We start from the raw sequence: 14,798 nt of genomic DNA, 5'->3' as shown, positions 1-14,798 counted from the left end.
TGAAAAGAATCTTTATGATCACCTAGTCTGGCTGTAAGAAAATAATACCTAGGTAACACGAGTGATCTTTCTAACTGGCACATTGTTAATGGCAAAACTGGTAGTGAACGCCCTGAAAGTCACCCCAGTACTTACTATTAAAGGAAAATACATGAATATCCTAAATGGTCTTGAATGTATTTCATTTAAGAGTATTTTTTAGGCAACAAATCTGTGTTTTAAAGACTACATATCTCTTGAACATGAGACTTTATTACCACAAAATGATAGGTATTCATTGTGAATTAGACAGTTACAAATAAGTTAACTTAAACTTGGACAAAAATGTTGGTTGTCTGTCAAAATATATTTTTATTCTCACTAACAACAAACTAGATGTAAAGTGTTTCTTTATCGTCATTTCTCAAGTTTCCTGAAACTATAGCGTTACCTTGCTGTCAGTGCCCTCTGGATATTATTCATCAGTTTCTCATTTGACTGCACTCTTGTGATACTTCAGTAACCTTGAAATAAAACTCATATCCCAGGACATACTCCTTACCAGCCTCTTCCAGAGGAAACCTGCAGATAAAAGAAAGAAAAAATCTCCCAAACACTTTGGGTTTTTTTTTGATATGCTAGTGATAACTATTCACAGCATTTAGGGACCATTCAGCATGGAGACTCGTACCTAATCAAACAGACTCCAGTTAAACAAGTATCCTTGAAAGTACTCTCTCACATCAGTAAAGAACTGGAACACTCAATGCAAAGGAATAGGATGAATCCCAGGTGTCATCATTAACTTTGCCACTTTTGTTTCCTAGGTTTTTTTTTTTTTCATCTTTCATATGAATGAAAAAGTAACTCCCAAATTGAATCATTTAGAGGCTTCATGATGTATGCATGCCCTCCTGAGCACAGATTATTATTGACTAAATAACATTTTGCCCAAATTTTTCAGTAAAGATGAACCTAGGTTACTTGCTATTGGTGATTAGGATATCTCTGAAAGTCACTGAAATATTACTTTATAAGGCATTGTAGCAGGTAACATACTTTTCAGCTATTAACATAAGGCTGTTAAAAAGAGATTGAACTTTTGCAACTAGCAGCAAAAGTATTCATGTTTTTTTTCTCAATTGAATGAAATTGGTTTTGTACTAAAAGTCAACAAGAGAATATGGCGGCCTTTGGTGGCAGCTGCAACACCAGAACCATGCATTCTGGCTCGGCTCCAGCTTTGGCTCTGCCAACACAGCTGCCACAAGACTCTGCTTCAGGGAATTCAGCTCCTTCTCATGCTGAGCAACTTCAGCCTGCAAGGCAGCAGGCCACTCAGGACAGGAAGACCACCACCCAGATTTGTGTCCAGAGACTCAACCACAGTGCATTGCAAGTCAGTCCTCAAGGCAGGTGACGACAAAGGTCATTCCCGACTTCAGTCCCTCTCACAAGAAGAACAACTAGCAATGATCCGTAGACAAAATACCATTATAAGAATCCAAGAACCTGGGGTGGGGGAGAGGCTGAAGCAGCCCTCTGGACTCCAGAGACTGAGAAGGGACAGCATTAGAAGGTAAGGGGAGAGGCTACACTCTGACCACATAACTGGGCCCCAAGGCTGGCACATTGCTGCATGAAGAGGGCGCCCTGGGCCTGCAAGCTATCCAGTGGGGGAAAAAAGCCCAAGGTGGATATCCAGCTTCCCTGTCATTGCAGGGCACTTTCCAGGGGGCCCACTCCGGTCTCACCTCATGGGGATCACTGGAGGAATATGCGGAGCTCAATAACTGGGGATCAGAAATGGAGAAGAGGGGCGGGACTTAACAGCAACCAGTGTTCAGATCTTGGTGGACCGCATTCCTGCTTATAGTGGTATATGAGTAGAGATCCCAGCCAGTGGCCATGCACATCTGCAGAGCTGTACCAATCAACAAAAATCAATAACTGGAGGAAAGCTGGAAAATTCACATATACCTGGATATTAAACTGCACATTCCTGAAAGACCAGCTGCTCAAAGAAAAAATCAAAAGGGATATCAAAAAATATCTTGAGACAAACACAATATATAAAAACTCATGGGATACAGCAAAAGTAGTTCTATGAAGAAAGGTTATAACCATAAATGACTACATTAAGAAAAAAATCTCAAATAAACAACTTAACAGTATATTTCAAGGGGGGCTAGAAAAAGAACAAATCAAGCCCAAATTTAGAAGAAGGAAGCAAATAATAAAGATTAGTATAGAAATAAATGGAATAGAGCATAGGAAAACAATAGAAATGATTAACAAAACTAAGTGCTAATTCTTCAAAAAGATAAACAAAATTGAAAAAACTTTAGGTTTCATTTACCAAGAAAAAGAGAGAGGACTCAGATAAATAAAAGCAGAAGTAAAAGGAGAGAAATTAAAATTAATACCACAGAAATACAAAGGATCCTAAGAGACTATGGTGAATAATTATATACCAATAAACTGGATAACCTCAAAGAAATAGATACATTGCTAAAAACATGTATCCTGCTAAGACTGAATCAATGAAGAAATATAAAATCTGAAAAGACCAATAATAAGAAGATTGAATCAGCAACCAAAAAACTCCCAATAAATAAAAGTCTAGGACCAGATGATTTCACTGGAATTCTATCAAACATTTAAAGAATAATTAACACCAATCTTTCTCAAACTTCTCCAAAAAATAAAACAGGAGGGAATGCTCCCAAACTCCTTTTACAAGGCCAGAATTACCCTAATACCAAAACCAGAAAAGAACACCGCAAGAAAATAAAACTTCAGGACAATCTCCCGGATACAAATGAAAAATTCACAACAAAATACTAGCAAACTGAATTCAACGGCACATTAAAAGGATCATATACCATGATCAGCTGGGATTCATCCTTGGATAGCAAGGATGGTTCAACATACAAAAATCAGTAAATGTGGTATACCACATTAATAGAATGAATAAAAATCATATGATCATTTCAGTAGATGCAGAAAAAGCATTTGACAAAATTCAATTCCTTTCGTGATAAAAATCTGAAAAAATTGGGTGTAAAAGGAATGTGCAAGAACATTAATAGTCTATATATGACAGGCCCAAAGCTAACGTCATACTTAATGGTGGAAGACTGAAATCTTTTAAGATCAGGAACAAGAAGACAAGGGTGCCCACTCTCACCACTCCTAGTCATCACAGTACTAGTCAGAAGCAATCAGGCAAGAAAAAGAGAGACAAGGCATCTAAATCAGAAAAGGAGTAAAATCATCTCTGCTTGCAGATGACATGATGTTATATACAGAAAAACATAAAGACTCCAGCAAAAACAACTTGAAAAGGGCCAATGAATCCAGTAAAATTGCAGGATACAAAATCAACACACAAGTATCAGTTGCATCTCTACACACTAAAAATAAAATATCTGAAAAAGAAATAAGAAAAACAATTCTTTCACAATAGCATATAAAATAATAAAATACTTAGGAATTAACTTAACTAAGGTGGTGAAAGATATGTACACTGAAAACTACAGGATGCTTATGATAGAAAATGAATAAGACTTAAATAACTGATATAGTTTATCATGTTCATGGATTGGAAGAATTAATATTTTAAAAATACCCATACTACCCAAAGCCACTTATAGATTACGTGCAAATCCCTGTCAAAATTGCAATGGTATATTTCACAGAAGTGGGAAAATCCTAAAATTCAAATAGAACCACAAAAGAGCCTGAATACTCAAAGCAATCTCGAGAAAGAACAAAGCTGGCAGCATCACATTTCCAGGTTTCCAACTAAAGCTGACCCTTAAACAACATGGGCTTGAACTGGTCCACCTATGTTTGGATTTTTTTAAAAAAATACATTATTTCATTACTACAGGATCTGTGGTTGGCTGAAACCATAGCCTTATCCACAAAACCAACAATATGGAGGGCCATACTCGGACTTTTGACAGTGAGTGGGTCAGCACCCCTATCCCCCATGCTGTTCAAGGGTCAACTGTATATTACAAAGCTACAGGGATGAAAACAATATTGTTACTGGCATAAAAACATACACATAGACAATGGAACAGAATCGAGAGTCCAGAAATAAATCCATGCATATAAGGTCAACTAATATTTGTCAGGGGAACCAAGGCTACTATTGAAAAGATAATCTTTTCAATAAATATTGTTGAGAAAACTGGATATTTATATGCAAAAGAATGAAATTGGGCCTTTATTTTACATCACTCCCCAAAATTAACTTGAAATGGATTAAAGACTTAAATGTAATGCGTGGAACTCTAAAACTCTTAGAAGAGGAACATAAAACATAGGGAAAGCTCCTTGAATTGGGCTTGGCAATGATATTTTAAATATAACACTGAAAATACAAGCAACAAAGAAAACATAAGCAAGCAGGACTACATAAACCTAAGAAGCTTATGCAAAGCACAAGAAACAATCAACCAAATGAAAGGGAAACTTACGGAATGGAAGAAAATATTTGCAAACTATATCTCTGACAAGTGGTTAATATCCAAACTATACAAGGAACTTGTACAATTCAATAGCAAAAAAAAAATCTGTTTAAAAAATGGGCAGATGGTCTAAATAGGTTATTTTTCCAAAGAAGAATGGTCAACTGGTACATGAAAATGTAGTTGGCATCACTAATCATCAGGGAAATGGAAATCAAAACCCAATGAGAAAGCCTCCCTGGTGGCGCAGTGGTTGAGAGTCTGTCTGCCAATGCAGGGGACACGGGTTCGTGCCCCGGTCCGGGAAGATCCCACATGCTGCGGAGAGGCTGGGCCCGTGAGCCATGGCCGCTGAGCCTGTGCGTCCACAGCCTGTGCTCCGCAACGGGAGAGGCCACAACAGTGAGAGGCCCGCGTACCACAAAAACAACAAAACAAAACAAAACAAAAAAACACCCAATGAGATATCACCTCACACTTGTTAGAATGGCTATTACTAAAACATAAGACTTATAAAGGGCTGGCAAGGATGTGGAGAAAGAGAACCCGTGTACACTGTTGATGGGAATGTAAATTGGTGCAACCACTATAGAAAACAGTATGCAGGGTCCTCAAAATATTAAAAATAGAACTATCATAATACTCAGCATTTCCACTTCTGGGCATATGCCTTGAAGGAAAAGAAATCTGTGTCTCGAAGAGAAATCTGCACCCTTCCCCCATGTTCATTACAGCATTATTTACAATAGTTAACACATGGAAACAACACAAGTATCTGTCAAAAGATGAATGGATAAAGAAAATGTGACAAATATATATATATATATATATATGAAAATTATTCAGTCGTAAGAAAGAAGGAATCCTGCCATTTTCGATGACATGGATGAAACTTAGGATATTATGCTAAGAGAAATAAGTCAGATAAAGTCAAATACTGTATGATAGTACTTATATGTGGAAACTAGAAAAGTCTAACTCATCGAAATAGAGAGTAGATGGTGGTTGCCAGGGGAATGGGGATGGGGGAAATGGGTGAAGGTGATCAAACGGTACAAACTTTCAGTTATAAGTTCTGGGAACCTAATGTACAACATGGGGACTATAGTTAATAACGCTGTATTATATACTTTAAAGTTGCTAAGATAGATCTTAAATGTTCTCACCACAAAAATAAAATGATCACTATGTGAGGTGGTGGATGTGTTAACTAACCGTACCGTGGTACTCATTTCTCAATATGTACATATTCTGAAACAAGTACATCATGATGTCCACCTTAAACTTATACAATGTTATATGCCAATTGCATCTCAATAAATATGGGAAAAAGTAAGAGCATAGATTGTAAATTCTTAAAAAAACTAAAATGTAATGAGAATTGGAGAAAATAAATATTTGAGAAAGCATTAGGATAAATGTCTCCGTGCTAGAGTTATCTGATTACTTTAGAATCTTTTCTTCAACCTGGGTACAGGAAAAGGCTTTCTAACTACGACTCAACATTTACACGCCTGAGTTTATTTATTTTTTTAATTAATTTTTTTATTGGAGTACAGTTGATTTACAATGTTGTGCTAGTTTCTGGTGTACAGCAAAGTGAGTCAGTTATACATATACATATATCCACTCTTTTTTAAATTCTATTCTCATATAGGTCATTACAGAGTATTGAATAGACTTGTTTTATATGAAGTGACCAACAAGGGATTAATCTCCAAAATATACTTAGTTCACTTTTGATAAGGGCCAAGGAAGCTGTGATTGCCTCAACCCTCTCACAGACAGCAGCTATTAACTCTGGAGAAAATTTTAAAAAATAAATAATAAACAAACACACACACAACTACCGGCAGACACCGCACAGTGATCCAAGAGTAGCAGAAACTTGAAAGAAGTTCACCATTGGAAAAAGGAAGTGGCACTAGTGATTTTCTCACTTCACCACTTCTAGCCTGAAGGCAGGCCTCGCCTGCACGATACACGGAAGCTAAAATGCCAATAGACAATAAAATGCCACTTTCCAGTGAAAGAGGAAACTGGAAAAAGGGAGTGCCAGAGATTGGGGGCACAAATTACATGCATAAACTCTGCCTACATATCTGGCCTATCCCTAAACCACAAGAGCTAAGGGCAGAGTCTTGGCTGTATACATAAAAATGAAATTATGGAGCAAAGATCTGATGTGTCAAAAATCCAGAAATTAGCAGAATTAAAGCCACTAAATCAATGAACAGTCTTTAGTAAGAGTTTATCATGCATATAAGAACATTTTGCAAACCAGGAGCTTTCAAAAGTAAAAACTGACGTGAAGCTCAAAGGGCTTCATTAAATTACAGGATGGCTTATAACGTGAAAATGAGGAAGTTGTTTACCCTTTACAGAGATTGGTTATTACAACGGGGGTTTCCAGATGGCAAGGGATTGGTTAAGAGTGATTATTTCATATTGTTTTTAGGAAGATGACTTAAGTTTCTTTTATGATTGTCAGAGGCACTTACAGGAAATAACCTAAGTTGTTTCCCTTATGTTCATGAAATAGATTTAATTTTGTCTGCATGGCTTAAATGGTTTAGTCTTCTCAGGGAATTCTCAAGTCTGGTCTCCATTTTGTATTTAATGTTAATACCTGATACTCAAAAGACTGAGTTTTCAATCTGAGAACAACTAAACTAGTTGCCTACTAAAAATGAAACAAAAATGTCTCTTTAGGATAAAGTAACAGAATCTAAATTCTCCACCAAAATACTTTTCATAGCACATAGGATACAATCTAAAATTGCACAATATATGAAGAAACAGAGGAATGTGACCCATACTCGAAGTTAAAGACAATATTTTTGAGGCTGACTATGAGAAGATCCAGATTTTTGAGTTAGCAGACTAGGATTTTAAAGCAGCTGTTTTAACCATGCTCCATGGCATAAAGGAAGCTTAATTTGCAATACCTGAAAAATGGAATATTTCAGTTGAGAAATAAAAACTAAAAAATAAAAGGAAAGTCTATAGCTAAAAACCTCAATATTTGAAATCTTAAAAAAAAACCTAGGGCTTCCCTGGTGGCGCAGTGGTTGAGAGTCCGCCTGCCGATGCAGGGGACACGGGTTCGTGCCCCGGTCCGGGAAGATCCCACATGCCACGGAGCGGCTGGGCCCGTGAGCCATGGCCGCTGAGCCTGTGCGTCTGGAGCCTGTGCTCCGTAACGGGAGAAGCCACGACAGTGAGAGACCCGTGTACCAAAAAAAAAAAAAAAAAAAGAGAAATGAAACCAGAACCATTTTATTATTAGACTCAACAGACATAAGATCACATTTCAATAATCCAATCAAATATATAGTAGGAAAAAAGAACTGTTGCAAAACTATACATGTTATTCATTGAAATTCTGCACATAAGTAATTAATAAAGGAAATATTGTTACAGTTGTAACTTTTTGTTGTCCTCCAACTTTCACCAAAGGTTATTACTGAAATAACAATCCCCGTACTAAACTCCTGTATGCACATTTTGAATCAATTCTGTGTTTGTCAATAATGTTTTTAAAGTGACAGACGAACTTGCATTTTGCTCGTTAACTGATATAATTTAGATTGGATAAATGACATCACCACCCATGGAGGTTAACCTCAGTGTTTTTGTTTTTGTTTTGTGGTACGCGGGCCTCTCACTGCTGTGGCCTCTCCCGTTGCGGAGCACAGACTCCGGACGCGCAGGCCCAGCGGCCATGGCTCACGGGCCCAGCCGCTCCGCGGCATGTGGGATCTTCCCGGACCGGGGCACGAACCCGTGTCCCCTGCATCGGCAGGCGGACTCTCAACCAGTGTGCCACCAGGGAAGCCCAACCTCAGTGTTTTGATTTCACAGAACTCATAGTAGAGAAGCCAGTCTCAGAGAGAGGTGTGCTGACTGGACTGGAAGACAAGAATCTGAAGTGAATTCAGTAAGCTTATGCAATTCACTTTTATTTAACATAAAGTAATTTTGTATTTTAAAAATTTATCTTCAATCCTTCATCAGTAGTGAGTTCTGGCCATTAATCTTATAAACCTTATAAACTTTAATTAAAGTTACACTTTGATAAAAGAAATGGAGTTCATCTTTTTTCTGGTGTGGATATTTGATGAAAGAATAAAATTCAAAATATTCTATTACATTTGTGTTTGGTGATAATTTTTCACAAATGTGCAAAATCAAGATTCACTTAGTAAGTGTGTGTGAATAATTCCTTCCAGGCATGGAAGTATTAAGATGATTTTAAAAATTCAAATACTTTGGTACAGGGCAAAACTGTATTTGGTGCCCTGATCAGTTAGCAATGCAAGACAGGAGATTTGAAAGTAAAATTAGTATTCCTTACCATATTATCTGACTAAATTTGAAAATGTGATTATGTGCTAGGAAATATTATTGCAGTACTTTATATGCAGACATTTAGTTTGAATGAGACAAAAATACCATTAATTTCCTCAGTCCATCTCTACACTTTAAAGAGCTAATCTCCAGGGTGCTGTCACAGTGCTGAGTCACTAATATATTTTGGCTTCATGCTAGGAGAAACTACTTCAAATGTGGTATTAAAAAGTGTTCATTTCTCTTGCTTCTTTTGACAGTTCTTAGCTGAGTTTGTTAAATTATAATGTTTACTTAAACATTTTTTAAAGATGTGCCCAAACTGCTTTTATTTTCACGTAGCTGATACACAAAATCATGTCGTGTAGAAAACCAGAGGGCACATGTTACAGAAATTACCCATCTATAAATTCTTGCCACTTGAATTTAAATCCTTTAATCTGTAATGGCAATGAGGCTTATAATTGTGAAACTCTTAACAAAATCATACCTAAAATGAGAGAAAATTTCTGCTTGTGACTGACTTTTGATTATGGCCAATATTCACGAAGCATCCAAGAAAGACTGGGTACACATTTTTCTGTGCTTTCATAAAAGTTTGACTGTAGGTGTAGGTATAAGGTTATTGTTGCTGCTGTGACAAACTACCATCAGCTTGGTGGCTTAAGGCAACCCAAATTTATTACCTTTATATTACAGAGGTCAGAAGTCTGACATAGGTCTCACTGGGCTAAAATAAAGGTGCTGGTAGATCAGTGTTTCTTTCTGGAGTCTCTAGGGGAGAATCTGTTTCCATGCCTTTTCAAGCTTCTAGAGGCCACCCATATTCTTTGACTCATATGCCCATTTCTTCATCTTTAAGACATCAACACTGGGCCATGTCCTTCTCACACTGCCATCTCTCTAATCCTGCCTCCTCTCTCAGCCTCTTCTCCTTTTGAGGATCCATGTGATTACATCGGGCCCACCTGGATAATCTAAAATAATCCCCCCATCCCAAAGTCAGCTGATTGGCAACATTAATTCAATATGAAACCTTAGTTCTCCTTTGCCATATAGGCTAACATATTCACATAGGCTAACATATTCACAGGTTCTGGAGTTGGTATGTGGACATCTTAAGTGGGCATTATCCTGCCTACCACCATGCATTTTATTTTGTATGTAATACCATTACCCAAGTACTGTCATGGTTGATGAATTATTAGGTTCTTGATAGCAGGGACTCTTCCATCATTTTGTTTTAATAGGCGGTACCATTTGTAGCTTAGTAAATATATTCGAAAGTTTGCTGATATTCCACACCACGATTTGTGTTTTACACAATGCATATATGTACATGATATATATACATATGTAAATGTGTTAATCAAGTCTTATAACCAAGCAGGACCCTATGGGGCCTTCTGGGGACAGATTCCCCCATCCTCTGCCTGTCTCTTGTTTGTAGAAAAACTTTAGCCTCCCAGGCCTTTCCTGAGTTCCAAAGAGTAAATTTAATCAGAGAAGCGAGAAAATGCAGAACAAAGGAAAACAGTCAAGCAAGACAAAATATTAACAGTTTAGCCCCTAAAGTCAAGAAACTTCTGTTCCTCCTCAAAGGCTATAGATAATATTCCGAGCCATGTCCTCTAGGCTGTTTCGCAGACGCTGAAACCCGCACCAGGCAGAAGAAGTTAACTGTACGCAGCCCACAAGCATGTGGACCCCCCAGACCAGTTGGAACCAGAAGGTTGATGATGTTGACTCCCGATTACCTCACCACCAACCAATCAGAACAGTGTCCACAAGCTGATCACACACTCCACAAGCCCCCTCCTTCACCCATCTTTAAAAACCTTTCCCTGAAAGCCATAGGGGAGTTCGGGTCTTTTAAGCCTAGCTGCCTGGATTCCTTTGTTTGTGCCTGCAGTAAATGCTGCCCTTTCCTTCACCACAAGCTGGTGTCAGTAGACTGGCTTTGCAGTGGGTGGGCAAGAGGACCCAGGTTTTGTTAGGTCACAGTCCAGTGAAAACCTGAGGTTTAATCTACATGGACGCAACTTTATTGACTAGACTGATAAGTCTTGAGGAGGGACGTACTTTGCACTTCTATTTCCCTGCTTAAGTTCTGATTCTACTGAGAGACAGAGAAAGAGAGACAGAGACAGAGAAACAAGAGAGACAGAGAGAGAGAGTCAACAGAGGAATAGGCAGCTAAAGATCAAAATGGAAGCTTTATTAGTGAGAATGACTAGGCTGGAGGAATATGGAGAGAAATGGTCTCCCTGATCCTTATGGCCGGATACAGGCAAAGTTTCCCATTGCTCCCAAGCGGTGCTGGAAACCTCTAGTGGGAATCCACCCTGATAGTACTCTTGGCACGGGGCGGGGGGGGGGGGGAGATTAGAGTATCTAATCTTGGGTGCAACAGAGTGTGGGCTATGTGCCAGTTCCCCTCTCAGATCCACTACCTCCCCGCGGGGAGAAGTAAGAGTAGAACCACTGACCAGGCACAGTGAAAGCCCCTCCCGGTGGAACCACCACAGGGGATTGGAAGAATTCCCCTCTCCACCCAAAGACCAGTCATTTCATTAGAAATACAGATCTATCTCTTCACTCAAAACGTTAAAACCAGTGTGGATAAAGACAAACGAGCATTTATGTTTGAATATAAATACAAAATTTTAGACACCTATTAAAGTCAGTTAAAAAGAAAGTTGGAAACATCATATAGCATTTTAACTATACTGAGATACGTCGGGGAACAGCAGGGCATATACCAGTAAATTCAACTGTACAAGTCACTTTCCAAATAATCTGCTCTACCACTTGTTCAAAGAGCTTTCAGTGTCAAACGATTTCTTTTGGTGACAGCTGTTTTACATATATTTTTGGAATAAATAAACAGAATTTTGGTCTAAACTATGGAAAATACTGAGAGGAACAATTAAAAATAATTATCTGAATATTTATAAATATGTTACTAATACCTGTTTTCCTTTGCACCAAAATCTATAAATTGCAAAGTATGTTCCCAATAAAATGAGGCATCTGTGTATAAGGTGTGGGATAGAAGACCTTCCTCCTCTGGCATGATGTGCTCTTTGAGACCAGGGATGGAACCATGCACATCTCAGGAACTAAGCAAAAGTTGGTTGAGGCAAAGAATAAATGAATCTCCACACCAAGACAGGAAGTCATTTCCATTTGGTTGGAGCCAGACTTCCTGAGTTCAAATCCTGTCTCTACAATGCATGACTTCAGGCCAGTTACTTAATATTTCTGTGCCTCAGTTTCTTCAAGTGGTAAAAGGATTATGATAATAGAACCTACCATGAGGTTATTGTAAACATTGGTTGAGTTGAACACGTAAAGCTCTTAGAACAACAGCTGGCATGTTTTAAGCTATTATACGTTCCCCGTGAAATAAATAAAGGCTTAGAGATTTTTTTCATGTCACTTAGAAAAATCCAGGACTTGAGCTCAGCATTCTGATTCTTAAGTTCGGCTCTATGTCTAATACACCTGAACTATGTTCAAGATACATATTGCTAGGATTGAAACACCCCACATTTAAAGTTACATGTTTGGGCTTGCATGAGGATATTCCTATAATGAAATGAAATGTTCTTAAGACATCCAGCTCTGTGGGGTTACCAATTTTTTTAAGCACAAATACATAATTTGGCCTCTGATGCCACATAACATTTATGATCTCAGTGACCTCCAAAAATTTTCTGATGATTTTCTCAGCATTTCACAGGATTCCACTGGGTTTCCTACCTGTCGTTTGGGTTGTGATTTGTCACCCCTCCTCTCTTCTCCTGATACCAGTTGCTAATCTGACCTGCTTTTCTGCAGCTTGGTATTTTCTCTCGGCTTGATTTGTGCTAAACTTGGACATAAACTGCTCTCAATCCTCTAATGCATCATTAATAAAAGATCATGATGTGATATCTTTTCCTGAGTTTTTTGGGTTATTTCAGGGGCGTTTTAGCATGATGCCTGTAAGAAGTTAAAACTAAATATGGGATTCTTTGTTGGCCCCAACCTGCCATCTCCTTACAAAAAACTTCTTCCCATCTCCTCTCTCCTTGGTGTGCCAGAAAGCTTCAAATTGTGCTTTGCATGCCAAACGGAAGGAAAAATCAGCTAAATTCAGAACTGACACTTCACATCATGGATTAGTAGAGAAAATAAATTTTAATGCTTTTTTATGTTAATTAAATTAGATATTGGGGCCATAAATATAACCACGATACAGTCTCTCTGCCACCACGGAAAATAATTTTGAAATTTATATTATTTTTACTGCTCATGGATTTTTTTAAGATATCGACCATTTATCTAGTTACAGAATAATATGAAACAATTTTAATATGAAATAATCAAATCTTGATTGTATGATAGGAAAGGAATGGAAAGAAACGAATGTTTACCAAGTGGGTTTTCTAGCAGTGTGATTCTTCTCCATCTGAGAGAAAATTTTATGTGCAGAAAGAAAGTTTTTGCAGTTATTTGAGAGATAAATGACCATTGTTTTATGAAAGTGACACATCATTAAAAATGCTTCAGCTGAGCTTTAAATTCAGCTCAAAATATCATTTGAGTCATTCTGGCTCAAAATCAAGATCTTTTCACTACAACCTGGGGCTTTGCTTTTTTAATAACAGTCATTAAAATACTTATTGAGATGCTATGCACTGGGTACAGATTTTCAGGAAGACACAAAGAACTCGCAGTCTGGTGGAAGGCTATGTGGATAAAGTGGAGGCTGTAATACTGTAACGGGCTCTGAGTGCAGAAAGGAAGGCGGATTATCAAGAAGGAGCCATATGCAGTCCACGTCAGCGCGGGCGGTACTTGAGCGGCACTGTGTAGCCTGGGTCTTAGGAGCCAGCATTCCTAACTTTTAATACTTGGTTTGCTTGTAGCATGACTTGGTGCAAGTTACTTAACCATTTTGAGCCATAGTTTCCTCATCTGTAAAATGAGAACACTAATACACACTATGCAGTTGTCTTCTAAGGATGACTGATACAAAGGACACGTTAAATAATGTGTGTGTTTCTATGGGTTCGAAAATGTGTATTTTTACAATTTATTTTAATAAAGTACACAAATTATTTATCTTATGCATATGTGCACTTACTTTTTTTCTGTGAAGTTCAAGAAGCAATTGCTATTATACCTAATTTTTTTTTTTTTTTTTTTGTGGTACGCGGGCTTCTCACTGTTGTGGCCTCTCCCTTTCTGGAGCACAGGCTCTGGATGCGCAGGCTCAGCGGCCATGGCTCATGGGTCCAGCCACTCCGTGGCATGTGGGATCTTCCCAGACCGGGACACGAACCCGTGTCCCCTGCATTGGCAGGCGGACTTTCAACCACTGCGCCACCAGGGAAGCCCAATATACCTAATTTTTTAAACAAAATTTTGCCAATACTAGTCCTCCTAGAAAAGGACATCCACATATTTGGGGAAATTATGAAGTAAGGTCAGTCTACATTACTTAGGAAGCAAAAATATAAAGTATGTTAAGTTTAATATTATCAATTTCAAGTTCAGATTACTCACATCTTTTCAATACTCAGTCTTTGTTCAAAGACCAAGTCACTTTCTAACATCCAACATATGCATTATCTATCTCTCTTTCATAAAATTTCTCTTCCTGATCCTCCCATTTTCTGAACTTCTAAAAATTTAGTCTAGGTAGTATTCTAGTTCTCAATCAAATACATATTTAGGTACCATAATATATTTGTATTTTCTTTTTAAATGTATATTGACCTTTTTTTTTTTTTCCAAGGCAAGCCTTAAAAGCATGGTAATTTTCTTCTAGGATAATTATGGTCTCATAGCAGGACTTTTTTTTTTTTTTAATTTATTTTTTGGTACGTGGGCCTCTCACTATCGTGGCCTCTCCCACTGCAGAGCACAGGCTCCGGACGTGCAGGCTCAGCGGCCATGGCTCACGGGCCCAGCCGCTCCGTGGCATGTGGGATCTTC

Source organism: Delphinapterus leucas, chromosome 14 (genome assembly GCF_059928025.1).
Source record: "Delphinapterus leucas isolate spDelLeu-1000000601 "Yukka" chromosome 14, BTC_Dleu_Yukka2, whole genome shotgun sequence".
In the NCBI taxonomy this organism is placed as follows: domain Eukaryota; kingdom Metazoa; phylum Chordata; class Mammalia; order Artiodactyla; family Monodontidae; genus Delphinapterus; species Delphinapterus leucas.
This window is presented reverse-complemented; position numbering follows the sequence as displayed.